This window comes from Bos javanicus, chromosome 26 (genome assembly GCF_032452875.1).
Source record: "Bos javanicus breed banteng chromosome 26, ARS-OSU_banteng_1.0, whole genome shotgun sequence".
Lineage (NCBI taxonomy): Eukaryota > Metazoa > Chordata > Mammalia > Artiodactyla > Bovidae > Bos > Bos javanicus.
This window is the reverse complement of record NC_083893.1, coordinates 35,088,345-35,109,066: the sequence shown is the minus strand read 5'-3', so window position 1 is coordinate 35,109,066 and position 20,722 is coordinate 35,088,345. Positions and strand designations below refer to the sequence as shown.

Genomic DNA, 20,722 nt, shown 5'->3' with positions numbered 1-20,722 from the left:
TATAAATAGTTAAACGTAATAAATTTACTCTAAACAGTATGCAGTTAAAACTATATGACTCATATGGATCCAATAAAATATTTTTTAACTCATTAAATATATACATAAAAGTGCACATAAGTCTAAAACCCAATGAATTTCCACAAAATGAATACAACTAAGCAATGTGTACTAAGACCAAAAAATAAAAAATTACCACTATTCTGATTCTAATAGCAAACATTTAGATGGCTGTCTTTGTACTTTACAAAATGGAATGACATAGTTGGTATTCATGTTCATTTGCTTAAGATTATTTCTGAGGTATATCTATATTGTGTATAATTGAAAATCTCAATGCATTTTTGAGAAACAGTAAAATTAATGTAAATGTTCTTTTAATTAATTACAGTGCAATTTTGAGATAAAAACTACAAGTATATGTTCACAAGTATATTTTACCTGAATGAACTAATATATATTAAAGGTTCAGGACAATATGAGTCAATACTTTATAAATAAATCCCCAGTACAAACAAAGAATCAGAATATAAACACAGTTAACATGTATGGTACAGTTAGTAAGGCAAGTATAGTATCTTAGAAACCATAGATTTAATACCACTCAATGGACATGAGTTTGAGCAAACTCCAGGAAATAGTGCAGGACAGGGAAGCCTGGTGTGCTGCAGTCCATGGGGTCGCAAAGAGCTGGACACGACTGAGTGACTGAACAGCAACAAACGCTTAAAGAATATGGAAATGACCTCTAGAATGGCAACATAAGGAGGTCCATAAACAATCTCCCCAGGGAAAGAACTATAATTGGTAAAAATTATTTTTTTAAAAAGTGTATTTTTTGGATCTCAAAACCTTTTGCCAAGAGCAACAACAAATAAAGAAAGAATTACTCAGGAACATCAACTAAATTTCAGTAAGAACAGCAACAGTTCATGATGTCTGACTCATTACCAACTCTCATTCTTCCCGTTACCACTGCCTCCCGACACATACACAGCCTGTTCAGCAAGCCTGCTCAACCCCAGGCTGGTAAGGTTGAGAACGGAATACTCCTTTATCCCTCAGTTCCTAGTTCAGGCCAATAATATACAATCAGGAGCAACAGATTGCCAGTATTTCTCATGCCCCCTAATTCTTGGTGGCAGAAACTCTATCCAAGGAGAAAGCACGAGAGGTGTGAGTGCTCATTCTCTACCTTGCTCCCACTCACAGGGTGGAAGCTATACACCAGGCCTCACATACAGGTTAAGAACACGAGGGCCCAAAAATCTTCACCCCTAATTTACAGGGCAACAGTTCCCAGATAAAAGAGGAAGGCTGAGAAGAGCAAAGGCTACCATCAATATCCAGTGTACATAACACAGTGGTGTCACTGAAAGAACAAGCCAGAAACCCCCACCTATATTTCCAAAGCAATCACAGAGAGGTTATCCCCAACAGGGAGAGGCAGCCTACGAAAAGGAAAGGCCCAAAGCTCTCCCAAGGGAACCTGACTTCACTGGGTACAGAGCAGCAAACTTCAAGCCTTAAAGGCACTCTCAGAAACAATGGAGGTTGTTTCTCAAGGATCTATGTGAGAATAATAAGTTTAAAATAGACCTACTAGAAGTTCATCAGAGAGAATCAGGGGGAAAGACAGCTAATAAGAGCCTTACTAGGGTCAGAACATCAACGACTAGCCTCACAGACTACCCCTGTAAAAGGTATTAAATGGAATTCAGACCATGGAGCAATTCATGCCCACAAAGCTTTGCTGAAAATAACAGAACTATCAGTTGGCAATTAGTGGAGGCTAGGGTGTGAGGAAATGGCAATCCACTCCAGTACTATTGCCAGGAAAATCCCATGGACAAAGGAGCCTGGTAGGCTATAGTCCATGGGGTCGCAAAGAGTTGGACACAACTGAGAGACTTCACCTCACAGCGGGTGAGGTGATACAAACAGAGGAGACAGCTTAACAAAGAGCTCAGAGGAAAAAGTTGAAGAACTCTGCTAAAATCCCAATCATCCCAGGGTGACTATGTGCCTCCCCAGCCTGTACCATCTGAAGAGGAACATCAGAGGACGCATGTGGAGAAAGAGAGACTTCACTAAAAGAATTCAGCCAAGTCCCTAAACAAATGAAATTACAGCAGCCTCAGGGAGGGAGGAAAAGTCAGGATCCAGAGTTGCTGCAATGTACTGCCTAAAATGCCTGGCTTTCAGGGAAAATTATGCGTGCAATGAAATAGGAAAGTGTGACCTATGCCATGGACAGGAATAAAAGCAAGCAACAGAACCCCCTTTGAGAGAACCCAGATGCCAGATGAAACAGAAAAAGCCTCTAAAGCAGCTATTCAAAACACTTAAAGAAAACAAAATTTAAAGAAGTATAACAATATCTTATTAAATATAAAGCATCAACAAAGAAAAATGACCAGGAAAAGAAAAATGTGGAGTTTTAAAGTATAAAATTGAAATTTTTAAATTTAGCAGAGAGGCTCAATAGCATATTTCAGCAGGTAAAAGAAAAAAAATCAGTGAACTAGTAGATAAATCAGTAGAGATTCTGTAGTTCTAAAAACAGAAAGGAAAATGAACAGTCTATGAGAAATGTACACCACCATTAACAGCAAGAGCATGCATTTACTGGGAATTCTAAGATAGAGGGGGAAAAGGTAAAAAATTGTTTGAGAAATAATGACTGACAACTTCCTAAATTTGATGAAAAACATTAGCATACATATCGAAGAAGCTCAACAAACTGCAAGTAAGAAAAAAGTACAGAAAGAGCCACATTCAAACATAAAATAGTAATACTGAAAGCCAAAGATAAAATCTTGGGCAACAGCAAGAAGGTTCTTTGCATACAAGAGAACCCCAATAAGATAAATAACTGACTTCTCATCAGAAACAATAAGGGCCAAAAGGCAATGGGATGGCATATAAAAATGTTGAATTTTTTAATAAGCCAGAATAAGAAGACACAGAGGAGACACATTATCAAGGTGCTGTAATAAGATTTTCCTGCTGTGAATAAAAAATATTGCCTGTCATATCAGTAAAAAAAAAAAAAGAAAAAGGATGCTGCAGCCATCAAGCAATCACACTGCAACCTCGATGGTGAGCCCTGAGGAAACTCAGAATGGAAACAGAATGCCTGCCAGTGAGGCCACCCTGGACAGAGCACCCTGAGCAGATTCAGGATGAGAAGCATCTGGCCCCAGATAGCTGAGGTGCATCTCAAAGCAATGATTCCTATGAGCCTAGATTTTGTATCTTTTCATATGTAGAAAAAGTGCTAAGTTCCTTAATTTGAGATGTCTGGTTTTCCTTAAGTAACAGTAATCTTCTGATGTTCTGACTACATGGACTTTGCTGCAAAAACTCCTATTAACCTGGCTTCTCGCTTGCCTTTCTGGAGCAGTCTCTCAGAGTTATCTGAGATGCTGTGTCTTGGGCCTAAGTCCTTAGATTTGTCCACCAAATAAAACAGAATTCTGAACCCTTAGGTTGTGCGTTATTTTTTCAGTCAACAGCACCTTGGTGCTCCCACAGAAGCAGTGATTTTTCAACTACTTGGAGACAGGAGTACATTTGTAAGAGCCCAGCAGTCCAACAGAGAAGTCCTAGCACTACTTAGAGCAAAAATTCCAAGAACAGGGCTGAAGCGATTAGTAACAGTTTAACTTTCTCACTTCACCTGCCCCAAGGCAACAGCTCACTGCCAAGAGAAACTTCTCCAAGCTGCTGTTTCACCCATGAGCAAAGAGAGAGCCTAGTGGGTGACTAGCGTCCACCCAAGCAGGGCAATGCCCAAGAAGCCCACTTCTTTTTCAGGCCATCCAAAACAATAATGGGATCAGCAGGGGAGAGAAAACAGGGCTCTCAGCAACCAGCGTACAAAACCCAAGAAGGGCAAAGGTTTCTACTAACTTCCTCAGAACTTCACCAAGAAGCCCACCCATAAACTTCATAGGATGAGTAGATTCACCCAAGCTAGCATACGCATAAATCCCTCCCCCATATAGCCAGTACCCCAAACACACCCCGCAGACAGTACACTTGAGTTTCTACACGTCATGCACGAGCACACGTGTATAACTGGCTCCACTCTGTTGAGTGGCAAAATGTGCATAACCTTGCACACTTTAGGCACTTGCACACTTCAGGCAATGCCCTGGGCAAAATAAATAACAGGTTCTCCGGAGCAGGCCTGGCTTTGCGGAGTGGAGAAAACGCAATCTCTAAAACGTATAAAAACTCACATAACTAAATAGAAAAACAAAGAGAACAATTTAATTAAAAATGAGCAGAGGGTCTGCAGAGACACTTTTCCAAAGAAGACAAAGAGTCAGCAGACACATGAAAATCACTCAACAAGGAAATGCAAATGAAAACCACCATGAGATACCACCGCCCACACACACGTATTTGTTGGAATGTATTATTAAAAAAAACAGGAAATAACAAGTGCTGGTGAGGATGTGGGAAAAGGGAACACTTAAAAACTGTTGATGGGACTATAAATTGGTTCAATCACTGTGGAAAACAGTATGGAGGTTTCTCAAAAAACAGAACTACCAAATTATCCAGCAATTCCACTCTATTTATCCAAGTGAAATAACTATTTCAAAAAGATGTCTGCACCCCCATATTCATTGCAGCATTATTTATAATAACTAAGGCGTGGAAACCACCTGAGTGCCCATCAACTGTTGACTAGAAAAAGCTAGAGAAATATTATTCAGCCACAAAAAAGGAAATCTTGCCATTTCCAACAACACAGATGGACCTTGAGGGCGTTACACTAAGGGAAATAAGTCAGAGAAAGGCAAATACATTATGATCTCACTCATATGTAGAATCTAAAAAAATCTTTTAATGAACTTATAGATATGGAGGCTAGATTGGTGGACACAAAAGGCAGGAGGTAAAACGTGCGTGAAATGAGTAAAGGTGGTCAAGAGGCATAAGTTTCTAGTTATATGACAAGTAAGCCCTGATAATATAATATTCAGTATGGTGATTATAGCTAACAATACTGCATTATATGTGAAAGTTGCTAAGAATTTAAAAGTTCTCATCACAAGAAAAAATAATTCATAACTATATGTATAAGTTAACTAAACTTACTGTTGTAATCATTTTACAACACAAACATGTATCAATTCACTAAGCTGTACACCTAAGATTAATATAATGTTATATGTCGATTATATTTTAATTTAAAATAATGAACAAGTTTGAAAAGCTAAGTGTTGGCAAGGATGTGAAGAAAAGATATAGAAGTACTACTGATGGGAATGGAAACTGGTTTAGTCAATTTGGAAAACAGTATGGGCATTCCTGAAAAAAATAAAAATAAAAACTGAACTACCAAGAGCTGCATATGATCAAGCAATCCCACTTCTGTGTGTGTGTGTATATATATCCAATAGATACAGCAAAAGCCTTGAAAAATTCCAACACCCTTTCCTGATAAAAAAAGAACAGCCAACAAGAGAGAGACAGAAGGTAAATTCCTCAACCTGGTAAGGCTGAATGGTGCCCACCCCAAGAGATGCATCTGTGTCCTAATCTCCAGAACCTGGGAATGTTACCCTATTTGGAAAAAGTATTTTTTTCAGATACAATTAAATTAAGGATTTAAAGATGAGGAACTCATCACAGTTTATCCAGTGGACTTAAGCCAATGACAAGGGTCCATTTAAGAGACACACAGCAAAGAGGAGGAGGTAAGGTAACCGGCCTAATACTAAATATTTAAAAAACAAAGATCATGGCATCTGGTCCCATTACTTCATGGCAAACAGAGGGGGAAAAGGTAGAAGTAGTGACAGATTTCCTCTTCTTGGAATCTAAGATCACTACAAATGTTGACTGCAGCCATGAAATCAGAAGACAATTACTTCTTGGCAGGAAGCTATTATGACAAACCTGGACAGTGTGGTGAAAAGCAGAAACATTACTCTGTCAACAAAGGTCCCTATAGTCAAGGCTATGGTATTCCCTGTGGTCATGTATGGCTGTGAGAGCTGGACCATAAAGAAGGCAGAATGCCAAAGAATTGATACCTTCAAACTGTGGTGCTGGAGAAGACTCTTGAACGTCCCTTGGACAGCAAGGAGATCAAACCAGTCAGTCTCAAGGGAAATCAACCCTGAATACTCATTGGAAAGACTGATGCTGAAGCTGAAACTCCAGTATTTTGGTCATGTGAAGCAAACAGTAGACTCATTGGAAAAGTCCCTGAAGTTGGGAAAGATTGAGGGCAGGAGAAGGGGGCATCAAAGGATGAGATGGGTGGATGGCATCACCCATGCAATGGACATGAACTTGGGCAAACTTTGGGAGATGGTGAGGGACAGGGAGGCTTGGCAAGCTGCAGTCCACGGAGTCACAAAGTCGGACACAACTGGGCAACTGAACAAGAACAAAAACCAGAATGTAACTATGGCAGCAACTGGAGTGGTTCAAGCACAACTCCAGGAACACTAACAGGCCAAGCTAGAAGAGGCAAAGAAAGGTCTTTTCCCTGTACTTCTGGAAGAGGCATGGCCATGGTTACACTTTGATTTTGCATTCCTGGCCTCCAGACCTGTAACAGAATATCTTTTCATTGTTTTAAGCTATATAGTTTGTGGTAATTTGTTACAGCAGCCAAATACAAAGGATATCTACAAAACTAACAAACAAAACACACAGCTAACATCATAGCTAACATCATACTTCGGAGAAGGCAATGGCACCCCACTCCAGTACTCTTGCCTGGAAAATCCCATGGACGGAGGAGCCTGGTAGGCTGTAGTCCATGGGGTCGCTAAGAGTTGGACACGACTGAGCAACTTCACTTTCCCTTTTCACTTTCATGCATTGGAGAAGGAAATGGCAACCCACTCCAGTGTTCTTGCCTGGAGAATCCCAGGGACGGGGAGCCTGGTAGGAGGCCATCTGTGGGGTCGCACAGAGTCGGACACGACTGAAGCAACTTAGCAGCAGCAGCAACGTCATACTTAAAGGTCAAAGACAAAATGTTCTCCCTCTAAGATCAGGAATAAGCAGGGGATTTTTACTCTTGTCACTTCTATTCAACTTTGTATCTGAGATTATAGAAAGGAAAATGGGCAAGAAAATAAAATGCTTCTAGATGGGAAAGGAAGAAGTAAAACTCTACTGGTAAATGACATGATCTTACATAGAAATTCAAATAAACCTACAAAAAATTGCTATAGCTAATAAATCAGTTCAGCAAGTTTGGAGGCTAAAAGAACAATGTGCAAAAAATAAACTGTCCTTCTATTACAAGAAATGAAAAATATTAAGATAAAAATAATAAAACAATTTTCAACAGGATCGAAAACAATAAAACACTTAGAAATAAATTTAATGAAACACATAAAATTTATACCAGGAAGACAAGAAAATATTGAGGAGAGAAATTAAAGACAGCCTAAAAAATGAAAAGATATATTTTTACCTAGATTGGAAAACAAAATATTGTTAAGATGGTCATACTCTCCAAACTGATCTACAGATTCAACTTACTCTATAAAATCCCAATTGGATGTTTTTTAACTGACAAACTCTTTGTAAGTAAAGCTATGACAAATACAGCATAGTCAGAAGCAGAACCATCGCTTTGCCAACAAAGGTCCGTACAATCAAAGCTACAGTTTTTCCAGTAGCCACATACAGATGTGAAAGCTGGACCATAAAGAAGGCTATGCACCAAAGAATTTTTTCTTTTGAATTGTGATGCTGGAAAAGACTCTTGAGAGACTCTTGGACTGCAAGGCAATCACACCAGTTTATCCTAAAGGAAAGCAATCCTGAATATTCACTGGAAAGACTGCTGAAGCTGAAGCTCCAATAGTTTGCCCACATGATACAAAGAGCGGATTCATTGGAAAAGACCCTGATGCTAGGAAAGATTGAGGACAGGAGAAGAGGGTGACAGAGGATGAGATGGTTGGATGGCATCACCGACTTGATGGACACTAATTTGAGCAAACTCCGGGAGATAGTGAAGGGTAGAGGAGCCTTCAGTCCTGAGATCACACTTAGCAACTGAACAATAAAAACAATCCTATGATTCATGTGGAAATTCAAGGGCCCAAAATAGCCAATTCAAAGAAAGGAAAGAATACTCTTTTCAATAAATGGTGTTAGGGCCACTGGATATCCAAAAGAAAGAAACTGAACTCTTCCCTTACAATATATACAAAAATTAACTAAAAGTGAATAAAATGCCTAAATTTAAGAGCTACAAGGGATAAAACTTGTAGAAGAAACTGTAGAAACAAACATTCCTTGCCTTGCATTAGGCAAAGGATGCTTAATATGACACCACAGGTGTGACAAAATGTATAACAGATAAAAGAGTCTTAAAAATTAAAAAATCTTGAGCTTCAAAGGACACTAAAAATAACATGAAAACTAACACACAGCATGGAAGAAAATATTTATAGGTCATGTATCTGATAAAGAATTTATATTTAGAACATATAAAGTACTCTAACAACTCTAAGAATAATAACTCTAGGAATAGAGGGGCATTTCCTCACCTTGATAAAAAAAAAAATTATCCAAAATTTATGCTTAATGGCAAGAAAACATATGCTTTCCTTCTAAGAAAAAGAAAAAGACAAGATATATTCTGTACCACTCCTATTCAACATTTTACTGGAAGCTCTAATTACTGCAATAAGCCAAAAAAGAGGAGGAGGGGGATAAAAGATATACAAAATGGGAAGGAATAAGTAAAACTGTCTTTTCACACATAACACGATCATCTATGTACAAAAAACCGAACAATCAACAACAATAACAATTTTAAAACTCCTGGAACTAATAAGTGATTATAGTTTCAGGATACAAGGTTAATATATGAAAGTCAATTGCTTTCTTACATACCAACAATAAACAATAGATACTTGAAATAAAGACACAACACCATTTACATAGCACCCACACGAATTGAAACAGGTATAAATCCAATAAAATGTGGATAAGATCTACATTAGGAAAATTACAAAACTCTGATCAAAGAAATCAAAGAAGTAAATAAAGGGATAGTCCATATATATGGACAGGAAGATTTACTATTATCAAGACATCGCTGCTCCCAGTCTAGTCTATATATTCACTGCAATCCCAGTCAAAATTCTAGGAGGAATAGTCAACACAATATTGTGGGAGAAGAACAAACTCAGAAAACTGACATTACTTGACTTCAAAACTTACCATAGAGATACAACAACCAAAACAGCATGGTACTAGGGGAAGAACAGACACACAGATCAATGGAACAGAACAGTGAGCCCAGAAATAGACCCACATATAGTCAACCGGCTTCTAACAAAAACAACTCAACAGAGAGAGACAGTCATTTCAAAAAATGGTGCTGAAACAACAGGACATCCAAATGCAAAAAAAAGAAAATAAAATTGACAGATCTTTTACCTTTTACAAAAATTAACACAGTATGAATCATAAGACTCAATGTAAAATACAAAACTACAAAACTCCGTGAAGATAACACAGGACAACCCCAGGGTGGCCATGAGATTCATGACTCTTTAGATACAGCAACAAAAGGACAATTTATAAAAGAAAAATGCTAAGTTCAACTTCATTACAATTAAAAACTTAAGTTCTCTGAAAGACATCATTCAGAGAATGAAACAGTACGCCAAACTTGGAGAAATTATTCCCAATAAATATCTGATAAAGTACTTGAATCCAAAACATACAAACAACTCTTAAAACTCGACAATTAGAATATAACGCAATTAAAAGTTGGCAGAATATCTGAAAATACAGCCTTTCAAAGAAGACATAAAGGTGGCAAAATAAGTATATGAATAAATCTTCAACATCATAGGACATTCAGTTCAGTTCAGTACAGTCACGCAGTCGTGTCCAACTCTTTGCGATCCCATGAATCGCAGCACTCCAGGCCTCCCTGTCCATCACCAACTCCCAGAGTTTACTCAAACTCATGTGCATCGAGTCTGTGATGCCATCCAGCCATCTCATCCTCTGTCGTCCCCTTCTCCTCCTGCCCCCAATCCCTCCCCAAATCAGGGTCTTTTCCAATGAGTCAACTCTTTGCATGAGGTGGCCAAAGTATTGGAGTTTCAGCCTCAGCATTGTCCTTCCAATGAACACCAAGGACTGGTCTCCTTTAGGATGGACTGGTTAGATCTCCTTGCAGTCCAAGGGACTCTCAAGAGTCTTCTCCAATACCACAGTTCAAACGCATCAATTCTTCAGTGCTCAGCTTTCTTCACAGTCCAACTCTCACATCCATACATGACCACAGGAAAAACCATAGCCTTGGCTAGACGGACCTTTGCTGGCAAAGTAATATCTCTGCTTTTGAATATGCTCTCTAGGTTGGTCATAACTTTCCTTCCAAGGAGTAAGCGTCTTTTAATTTCATGGCTGCAATCACCATTGCAGTGATTTTGGAGCCCCCCCAAATAAAGTCAGCCACTGTTTCCCCATCTATTTGCCCTAAAGTGATGGGATCAGAGCCATGATCTTAGTTTTCTGAATGTTGAGCTTTAAGTCAACTTTTTCACTCTCCTCTTTCACTTTCATCAAGAGGCTCTTTAGTTCTTTTTCACTTTATGCCATAAGGGTGGTATCATCTGCATATCTGAGGTTATTGATATTTCTCCTGGCAATCTTGATTCCAGCTTGTGCTTCTTCCAGCCCAGTACATCTCATGATGTACTCTGCATAGAAGTTAAATAAGCAGGGTGACAATATACAGCCTTGACATACTCCCTTTTCCTATCTGGAACCAGTCTGTTGTTCCACGTCCAGTTCTAACTGTTGCTTCCTGACCTGCATACAGGTTTCTCAAGAGGCAGGTCAGGTGGTCTGGTATTCCTATCTCTTTTAGAATTTTCCAGAGTTTATTGTGATCCACATAGTCAAAGGCTTTGGCATAGTCAATATAGCAGAAATAGATGTTTTTCTGGAACTCTCTTGCTTTTTCCATGATCCAGTGGATGTTGGCAATTTGATCTCTGGTTCCTCTGCATTTTCTAAAACCAGCTTGAACAGCTGGAAGTTCACAGTTCACATATTGCTGAAGCCTGGCCTGGAGAATTTTGAGCATGACTTTACTATCGTGTGAGATGAGTGCAATTGTGTGGTAGTTTGAGCATTCTTTGGCATTGCCTTTCTTTGGGATTGGAATGAAAACTGACCTTTTCCAGTCCTGTGGCCACTGCTGAGTCTTCCAAATTTGCTGGCATATTGAGTGCAGCACTTTCACAGCATCATCATAGGGCATTAGGGAATTACAAATTAAAATAATGACTCACCACTACCTATTAGAATGGCTAAAATTCAAAACATTAACACCAAAAACTAGCAAGGATGCAGAGCAACATTTATTGCTGGTAGGAATGAAAAATTGTATAATCACTCTTATAGCACTAAACATAATCATAAAAAACTAAACACACTTACCACACAATCCAAAAACTGTTATCATTGGTTGAAAATTTATATTGATGCAAAAAAAGTTTATAGCAGCTTTATTAATAATTGTCAAAACTTGGAAATAACCAAGATGTCCTTCAGTGGGTGAATGGATAAACAACTGTACCACATCCATACAACAGAATATTATTCAGTGATAAAATAGGCTATTAAGCCATGAAGAGACTTCAAGGAACCATAAAAACATATTGCCAAGAGAAAGAAGCCAATCTAAAAAAGGATATATACTGTATGATTCCAACTATATATCATTCTGGAAAAGGCAAAGCAATGGAGACAGCAAAAATATCAACAGTTGCCAGGGGCTGGGCAGGGAGAGCAGGAGGTGAGCACATGATTTCAAGGGCAACTGAAACTATTCTGTATGATACAGTGCAGTGGAACAGGTCATTATACACGGTGTAAACCCACCGGACCTACAACACGAAAGTAAATCCTGATGTAAACTATGGACTTTAGTTAGTAACAGTGGATCAATATTGACATCAATTGTAACGAATGTACCAGACTAATGCAAAATGTTAATAATAGACTGGGGATGGGGAACATATGCAGGTATTTGGGCATGCTTGCTTGCTCCCTACCTTTTGCTAATTTTTCTTTAAACCTAAAACTGTTCTAAAAAATAAAGCCTACTAATCAAAAGACAACAAGAAAATAAAGTGATAGTGATAAAAATTACAGCTGCTTTTCCAGATATGATACCTTTACTACAATATATAAACCAACCTCCAGTTGGTTTATATAAGCAGATACTTATTAAAAAATACATGAATTGTAAAATGGGATCTGGATTTCTCACTTTCAAAAGGGATTTGGGATTTACCAGCATGAAGGAGAGGAAGTCTAAAATAAATCCTATAATGTTGTATTACATTATCATGCAGCTTAGACAGATATACAGTAATAAAGATATACACCAATTTCTATAAATAGATACAGATGTATGTTTGTAAATCTCCTGGCTCTATCTTCTGACAGGATCTATAAACAATACTAGAGATCTCTTCAAGAAAATTAGAGATACCAAGGGAACATTTCATGCAAAGATGGGCTCAATGAAGGACAGAAATGGTGTGGACCTAACAGAAGCAGAAGATAGTAAGAAGAGGTGGCAAGAATACACAGAAGAACTATACAAAAAAGATCTTCACGACCCAGTTAATCATGATGGTGTGATCACTCACCTAGAGCCAGACATCCTGGAATGTGAAGTCAAATGGGCCTTAGGAAGTATAACTAGGAACAAAGCTACTGGAGGTGATGGAATTCCAGTTGAGCTATTCCAGATCCTGAAAGATGATGCTGTGAAAGTGCTGCACTCAATATGTCAGCAAAGTTGGAAAACTCAGCAGTGGCCACAGGACTGGAAAAGGTCAGTTTTCATTCCAATCCCAAAGAAAGGCAATGCCAAAGAATGCTCAAACTACTGCACAATTGCACTCATCTCACATGATAGTAAAGTCATGCTTAAAATTCTCCAAGCCAGGCTTCAGCAATATGTGAACCATGAACTTCCAGCTGCTCAAGCTGGTTTTAGGAAAGGCAGAGGAACCAGAGATCAAATTGCCAACATCCACTGGATCATGGAAAAAGCAAGAGAGTTCCAGAAAAACATCTGCTTTATTGACTATGCCAAAGCCTTTGACTGTGTGGATCACAATAAACTATGGAAAATTCTGAAAGAGATCGGAATACCAGACCACCTGACCCACCTTTTGAGAAACATGTATGCAGGTCAGGAAGCAACAGTTAGAACTGGACATGGAACACCAGACTGGTTCCAAATAGGAAAAGGAGTATGTCAGGGCTGTATATTGCCACCCTGCTTATTTAACTTATATGCAGAGTACAACATGAGAAACGCTGGGCTGGAGGAAGCACAAGCTGGAATCAAGATTGCCAGGAGAAATATCAATAACCTCAGATATGCAGATGACACCACCCTTATGGCAGAAAGTGAAGAAGAACTAAAGAGCCTCTTGATGAAAGTGAAAGAGGAGAGTGAAAAAGTTGGCTTAAAGATCAGCATTCAGAAAATGAAGATCATGGCATCTGGTCCCATCACTTTAGGGCAAATAGATGGGGAAACAGTGGCTGACTTTATTTTGGGGGGCTCCAAAATCACCACAGATGGTGATTGCAGCCATGAAATTAAAAAGGCGCTTACTCCTTGGAAGGAAAGTTATGACCAACCTAGATAGCATATTAAAAAGCAGAGACATACTTTACCAACAAAGGTCTGTCTAGTCTAGGCTATGGTTTTTCCTGTGGTCATGTATGGATATGAGAGTTGGACTGTGAAGAAAGCTGAGCACCGAAGAACTGATGCTTTTGTACTGTGGTATTGGAGAAGACTCTTGAGAGTCCCTTGGACTTCAAGGAGATCCAACCAGTCCATCCTAAAGGAAATCAGTCCTAGGTGTTCATTGGAAGGACTGATGTTGAAGCTGAAACTCCAATATTTTGGCCACCTGATGCAAAAAGCTCACTCATTTGAAAAGACCCTGATGTTGGGAAAGATTGAAGGCAGGAGGAGAAGGGGACGACAGAGGAGAAGCTTAGAGGGCATCACTGACTCAATGGACATGAGTTTGTGTAAACTCCGGGAGTTGGTGATGGACAGGGAGGCCTGAGGTGCTGCGGTTCATGGGGTCACAAGGAGTTGGACACAACTGAGCGACTGAGCTGAACTGATAAACACATCAAAAAAGTAATAAACATACCCAGTCCCCTAATCTTGTTTTTAAATACAATTATATACTAGTTTCCCTCATAGCTCAGTTGGTAAAGAATCTGCCTGCAATGCAGGAGACCTGGGTTTGATTCCTGGGTCGGGAAGCCCCTGGAGAAGGAACTGGCAACCCACTCCAGTATTCTTGCCTATAGAATCCCTATGGACAGAAGAGGCTGGCAGGCTACAGTCCACGGGGTCTTAAAAGAGTCGGACACGACTTAGCGACTAAACCACCACCAACCAACCATACACTAGATGCAATCAAGGTTCCTTGAAGACATAAATGACTTACTCAAGCAGGGAAACTATAAGATGTAAAAAAAATTTATTTTATGCCTGTGCCAACAAGTATAGAAAGGCACAAGAGTGATTGGGGACGTGTCTAAAGAATACGGAACACTTACTGAAATAGTTCACAGAGGCCAAATCTGGGACACTTTGGGCACCAAAAGAAGGAATAGTAATAGATTATAAAACATTGAATAAAATAAAAATCTATCCTTTCATACTGATATAAGTGAACATACAACTTGGGATATTTATACAGAAAAACATTAGCATACCACCATATGGTAATCATCATAGTAATAACTGTTTCTCACAAGAATTATTAATGGATGCTAAAACTAGTATAAAATATATGGAATCTAGAAAGTGCTGCTGATGAACCTATCTGCAGGGCAGCACTGGAGATGCAGACAGGGAAAAGAGACTTACGGATATGACCGGGGGAGATGAGGGAGAGAGAAAGTGGGATGAATGGAGAGAGTCGCATGGAAACATATGCAATTACCACACGTAAAATAGATAGCCAATGGGAGTTTGCTGTATGACTCAGGGAACTCAAACAGGGGCTACCTAGAGGAGGACAATGGAGTGGGAAGTGGGAGGGAGGTGCAAGAGAGTGGGGACATACATCTACCTATGGCTGATTCATGTGATGTATGGCAGAAATCAATACAATATTGTAAAGCAATTATCTTCCAGTTAAAAATAATTTTTTGAAAAAATATAATGAGAAACTGTGTTTACATAAGCTAAAAGTATCCCCCACAAGGTTATTATTTTAAAAAGAAAAATTGTATCTTTACAGAGGAGAAACCTGAAAACACTTTAACCATTACTTTAACCAAAATATAAAGTTAAACTCTACAGAAGGTTCACAGCAGCCTCACTCACAATAGCCCAAAGAAAAAGCAACCCAACAACTGTCCATCAACTGATGAGTGCATTAACAATACGTGGTATATTCGTACAATGGAATAATATTACCCAGCCATTACAAAGAATCAAGTGCAGAAACATACTACAGCATAGACGAATCCTGAAAAAATTATCCTAAGTGAAAGAAGCCAGATGCAAAAGGTCACATACTGTACATTTCATTGACATGAAATACTGAGAATAGGTAAAACTACAGAGACAGAAAGTAGATTAGTGGTTTCCAAGGGATGGAGGGAAAGGGTAGAGGAAAGAACAGGAGTTCTTTTAAGGGAGAAGGAAATATTCTGAGATTAGTGATGGCAGCATAACGTTATCAATAAACAAAAACCACTGAATTGTAAACTTTAAATGGTTAAAATGGAGAATTTTATGTAACAAGATTTCTTTTTTCCAAAAAAATAGTCATAGAAGAACACATTTTACTGTTCTACCAAAATGCAAACTCTGAATATAATCATGAGGAAACATAAGACACACTACTTTTTTAGTATTTCTAAGTATAGTTGAAATCTTTTTTTAAGTTGAAAAAATGGAAAAAAATATCAAATTTATAATTACAGCTGTAAGTTGTAAATGATAATGTTTTGTATGTATCTTATGTGTTAAAACATACTGTGCTTTTGTTATTGCGTTTTAAAGGAACACAATAATAGAGAAAACAACTTCAACAATAGGATAAAAAAGTCTGAGGTCTCTGTTACATAAAAGCCTTGACACAGAAGAAAAATGAAGATGTGAGCTCCTGCTACAAGCTCTACAAACACGTACATGCAAAAAACATTATGAGACATCTCATTTAACGAGGCTAAGAAATGGAGACCCTAATGGCCCTGGTACCAAAAATCATTACAGCAAATTTAAAGTCTCTTAGCAAAGGATAATAGCAATAAATAAAACATCCTAAAATACAAAAGGAATCATTTTTGAGAAATGAGAATTTCTACAAATACAGGATGTTTTAGATAATGCTTTTGTGGTACTATATTAAAATCTCAAAAAAATCTCTGAAATCACATATACTTGAAATATGTTTTCATAATGATGTTAATCTGGTTCCATGAAATGATTTCCTATAGCTTCTTAAATTTGATATAATGAGAGTTATTTTTACATTAGAGTATTCAAAGCTGACTCAATGGACATGAGTTTGAGAAAACTCTGGGAGACAGTGATGGACAGGGAAGCTTGGCGGGCTGCAGTCCATAGGGCCACACAGAGTCAGACACAACTGAGCGGCTGAACAATTTAAAGCTACTTTACTGAACTATCAAGATTTTGTGATTTCTCTAAAAATGTAACTGTCAGAGGTTTTGGAAAAGTGACACAAGACAATTTCACAAATATGTTATTAGTTAGCAGTATTCTACAAAATACTGATGAACGTGCCATTGGTGTGCTTATCCTTGACAATCTCTCTGCATAATGAGTGTCTGAAATACAGTGTATTTGTATACTATATTTATATTTACATGTACTGTATTTATGAAAAAGTGAGGGTCACTCAGTTGTGTCCAGCTGTTTGCAACCCCGTGGACTATAGCCTGCCACTCTCCTCTGTCCATGGAATTCTCCAGGCCGGAATACTGGAGTGGGTAGCCGTTTCCTTCTCCAAGGGGATCTTTCCAACCCAGGGATCGAACCCAGGTCTCCCACATTGCAGGCAGATTCTATACCCTCTGAGCTACCAGGGAAGCCCACAATATTTAATATATATTTGTATATAGTATATTTGTATACTATATTTGCATATATAATACATTTGTTGAATATATAGCTATAAAACTATTTCATAGGATACATAGATTACATATGTGTATGAATGTATTCAAATTTAGCAGAAACTGTCAACAGGTTTTTCAGAATGCTTCTACCAGCTTATACACACTTGGATAAACCACCTTATAAATTTTAACCATTCAGGTGGATGTGTAGTGATATCTGAGTGTTATTTTAAATTACCTTGTGGTAATTGAGGTTGAGCAGTTTTTAGTATGTGTTTTTGTCGTTTGGATATATTTTTGTTCAAGTTGCTTCCCCATTTTCTACTGAGTTGTCTGACATTTTCTTGCTGATTTGTAGTACTTCTCTATATATTCAGGAAAAGTGACCTTTGTTGACTTTATGTATTGCCAGTCCCTCCTACACTGCAGTTTGCCTTTTCAGTTTCTTAGTGATATTTTTACATGTATATAGTTCAGTTTATCATTTTTCCTTTATTGAGAATACTGTTTAAATTCTATTTTTAAAGTCTTTCTTCACCAATAAAAACAAAGACATTTATCTGTTATCGTCTACAATATTTATTATTTTGTACTCTACACCTAGATTTACATTGATCTGAAACTAATTTTTGTGTATGAGATGTAAAACAGGGCCCTGGATTCATTTATTTCAATTGTATAACCACTGACCCAGAATCATTTATTGAAAAAACAACTCTCTAGTGCCAACTGTGTCCGTACTTAGTCGCTTAGTCGTGTTCGACTCTTTGCGACCCTCCAAGCCCTTCTGTCTATGGGATTTTTCAGGCAAGAATACTGGAGTGGGTCACTGTTTCCTCCTCCAGGGGATCTTCCCAACCCAGGGATTGAACCCACGCCTCCAGTATCTTCTGCATTGCAGGAAGATTCTTTACCCACTGAGCCATCAGGAAAGCCCCATGTTATAAAGTTCTGATAAATGTGTAAGTCTATCTGGGGAGTTCCTATTTGCTATAATGGTTTATGTCCCTATCTTTGCAGCAATACTTAATTACTGTAGCCTCACATTCATGAGATCTAGAAGAGAAGACTTTCAGCTTTGTTCTTCTAAAAGCTAGTTTTAGCTATGATTGATCCTTTGAATTTTCATATAAATTTTAAAATAGGCATGTCAACTTCTAAAAGAAAATACTTTCTGCAATTGTGTTTTGGGATTACATTAAATCTAAAGATCAATTAGGACAGAATAGATATCTCTACAATACTGAGTATTTCAATTAATTATCATAATACATTGGGTTGACCAAAAAGTTCACTGGGGTTTTTCTGTAGGATCTTATGGAAAAGCCCAAATGAACCTTTTGGCCAACCCTGTATCTTCCATTTATCTAGGCCTTCAATTTCTCACAAGGTTTTTGAGTTTTCTATGTAAAGATCCTGCATATATGTCATGACATTTACTTCTCACATTTTTGACATCCTAATCTTATATTAATTTTAAATTATCATTTTCCAATTGTTCTTGGTATATAGAATTATATTTTCTTTATATTGACCTTATGTCAAGCAAACTATTACCTATGTATCTTTTATACTTTGTTATTTCCTTTTACTTTAATTGTATTATTGCACTGTCTGGATATTCCAATACAATAGTGAATAGAAACAGTGATAGTAACCACTCTTGTTCATTCCTAACTCTAAAGGGAAAATTTTCAACAATACACTCTAATGTTTGCAATAAAGTTTTTCTTTTATTACATGAATAGTTTACTTCTATTCCTACTGCATTAGAGGTTCTTCATGAATATAAGTTAAATTTTTTATAAACATCCTATGTATTGTTTGAGAAAAATATATGCCTTTATTTCTTTATTTTTTTAATGTGTTAATTATTCTTTCATGAAATTTTATTTAATCTTTTATTCTTAAAGTGAATCCAAATAATGTATTATTCTTTCCATAAATTGCTGGATTCACCTGCTTTTTTATTTTAATGAAAAAAGATAACACTATAATCTCCTTACTGTAATATCTTTTTCATATTTTTGTCTCAAAGTTTTGCTACTCCATAAAACTGCAAAATAATTATTTCTGTTCTCTGAAACTTTGTGAATGACTGGTGTTATTTCTATATACTTCTTAAATATCTGGGAACATTCACAAATAAAGTTATCTGGGCCTGGAGAGTTTGGGGTTTTATTTTGCCTTGCTTTGTGTTTGTTTCTTTAATGGAAGAGGATTTCAAGCATAGACTCTACTTCTTTGTTATAAGATTATTCCAATTTTCTGTCTCTTCATGCATCAATTCTAGTAAGTTTCATTTTTCTAGGTATTTGACATGGCCCATTTAATGTTTTTAAATTAACTGTTACTCTCATACAGTTGCTTATCATGTTCATTTATTATCATTTAATGTCTATAATGTCCATAATGTCCGTTTTCATTCTGAAAATTGGTTATTTGAGTACACAGCCATCCCTCAGTATCTGTGGGAAATTGGTTCCAGAAGCCTCGCCAATTCCAAAATCCACAGATGTTCAAGATCCTTACATAAAATGGCATACGACCTATACACATCCTCCTGTATAATCTAAGTCCTTTCTAGATTACTTATAACACCTAATACAATGTAAATGCTATGTAAACTGCTGTAAACACAATGTAAATGCTAGGCGAGTAGCTGCTGGTGCATGACAAATTCAAGTTCTGTTTGCTTTTTTGAACTTTCTTTTTAATATTGTCAATCCATGATTGGTTGAACCCACACATACAGAAGGCCAACTGTGATCTCTGTTTCTAAATCTGGGTGGGGATCTATCTCCACAAACAACCAACTTTGCTGATTTTTGATGGCTGTATCTCTATTACATGTTTGTTTTCTATTTCACACTAATTTGTGCTCTATCTCCTATTGTCTTACTCTACATTTATTCATCTTATTCTTTCTTTGAGATTAATCTCCTGCTTATATTCTGACTTCTTGAGGTTAAGCTTAGACCACTGATTTTCAGGCTGTTTAAAATATTTTCTAATAAATGCATTTAAAGTTATAAATGTCTTTATTTAACAGCATCATAATCATCTTGTACTATTATTCAGTACAAATGTTTTCTAATTTTCTGCATAATTTAGTTAACCAATTTTAAGGAGTTTACTAATTACAGACATCCTTTTCTAGTTACTTTTTATTTATTTCACTGTGGTTAACTACTTCGCATGATTTCATTCTTTTTAAATTTCTTTAGACTTGCATTAAAACCCAGTATAAGGTAAATTTTAGAAAAATGTTCCCAGGGTACTTGAAAACAACATATATTCTGCAGTCATAAGATAATATGCACTCATATTTGGGGTTTTTTTGGTAAAAAAAACTCCAAAATTATAAATTGAGCTTTTCAAATCTTTTCTATCTTTACTGGCTTTTAGTGTTCAAGAACTAACAGTTACCAAAATAACTGGGTTTAAAACATCATACCATGATTTGTCCCATCTTCTGTCAGTTTTGCTTTACTTACCATAGAGTTATAAGGTACATTTAAATTCAGAATTATTATAT

General features: G+C 37.2%; 1 protein-coding gene across 7 annotated transcripts in view; it reads right to left on the bottom strand.

The window, feature by feature from the left end:
* The window catches only part of ATRNL1 (attractin like 1), an 802,849-nt gene that overhangs the window by 668,752 nt on the left and 113,375 nt on the right, over positions 1-20,722 (bottom strand). The window lies entirely within an intron of this gene.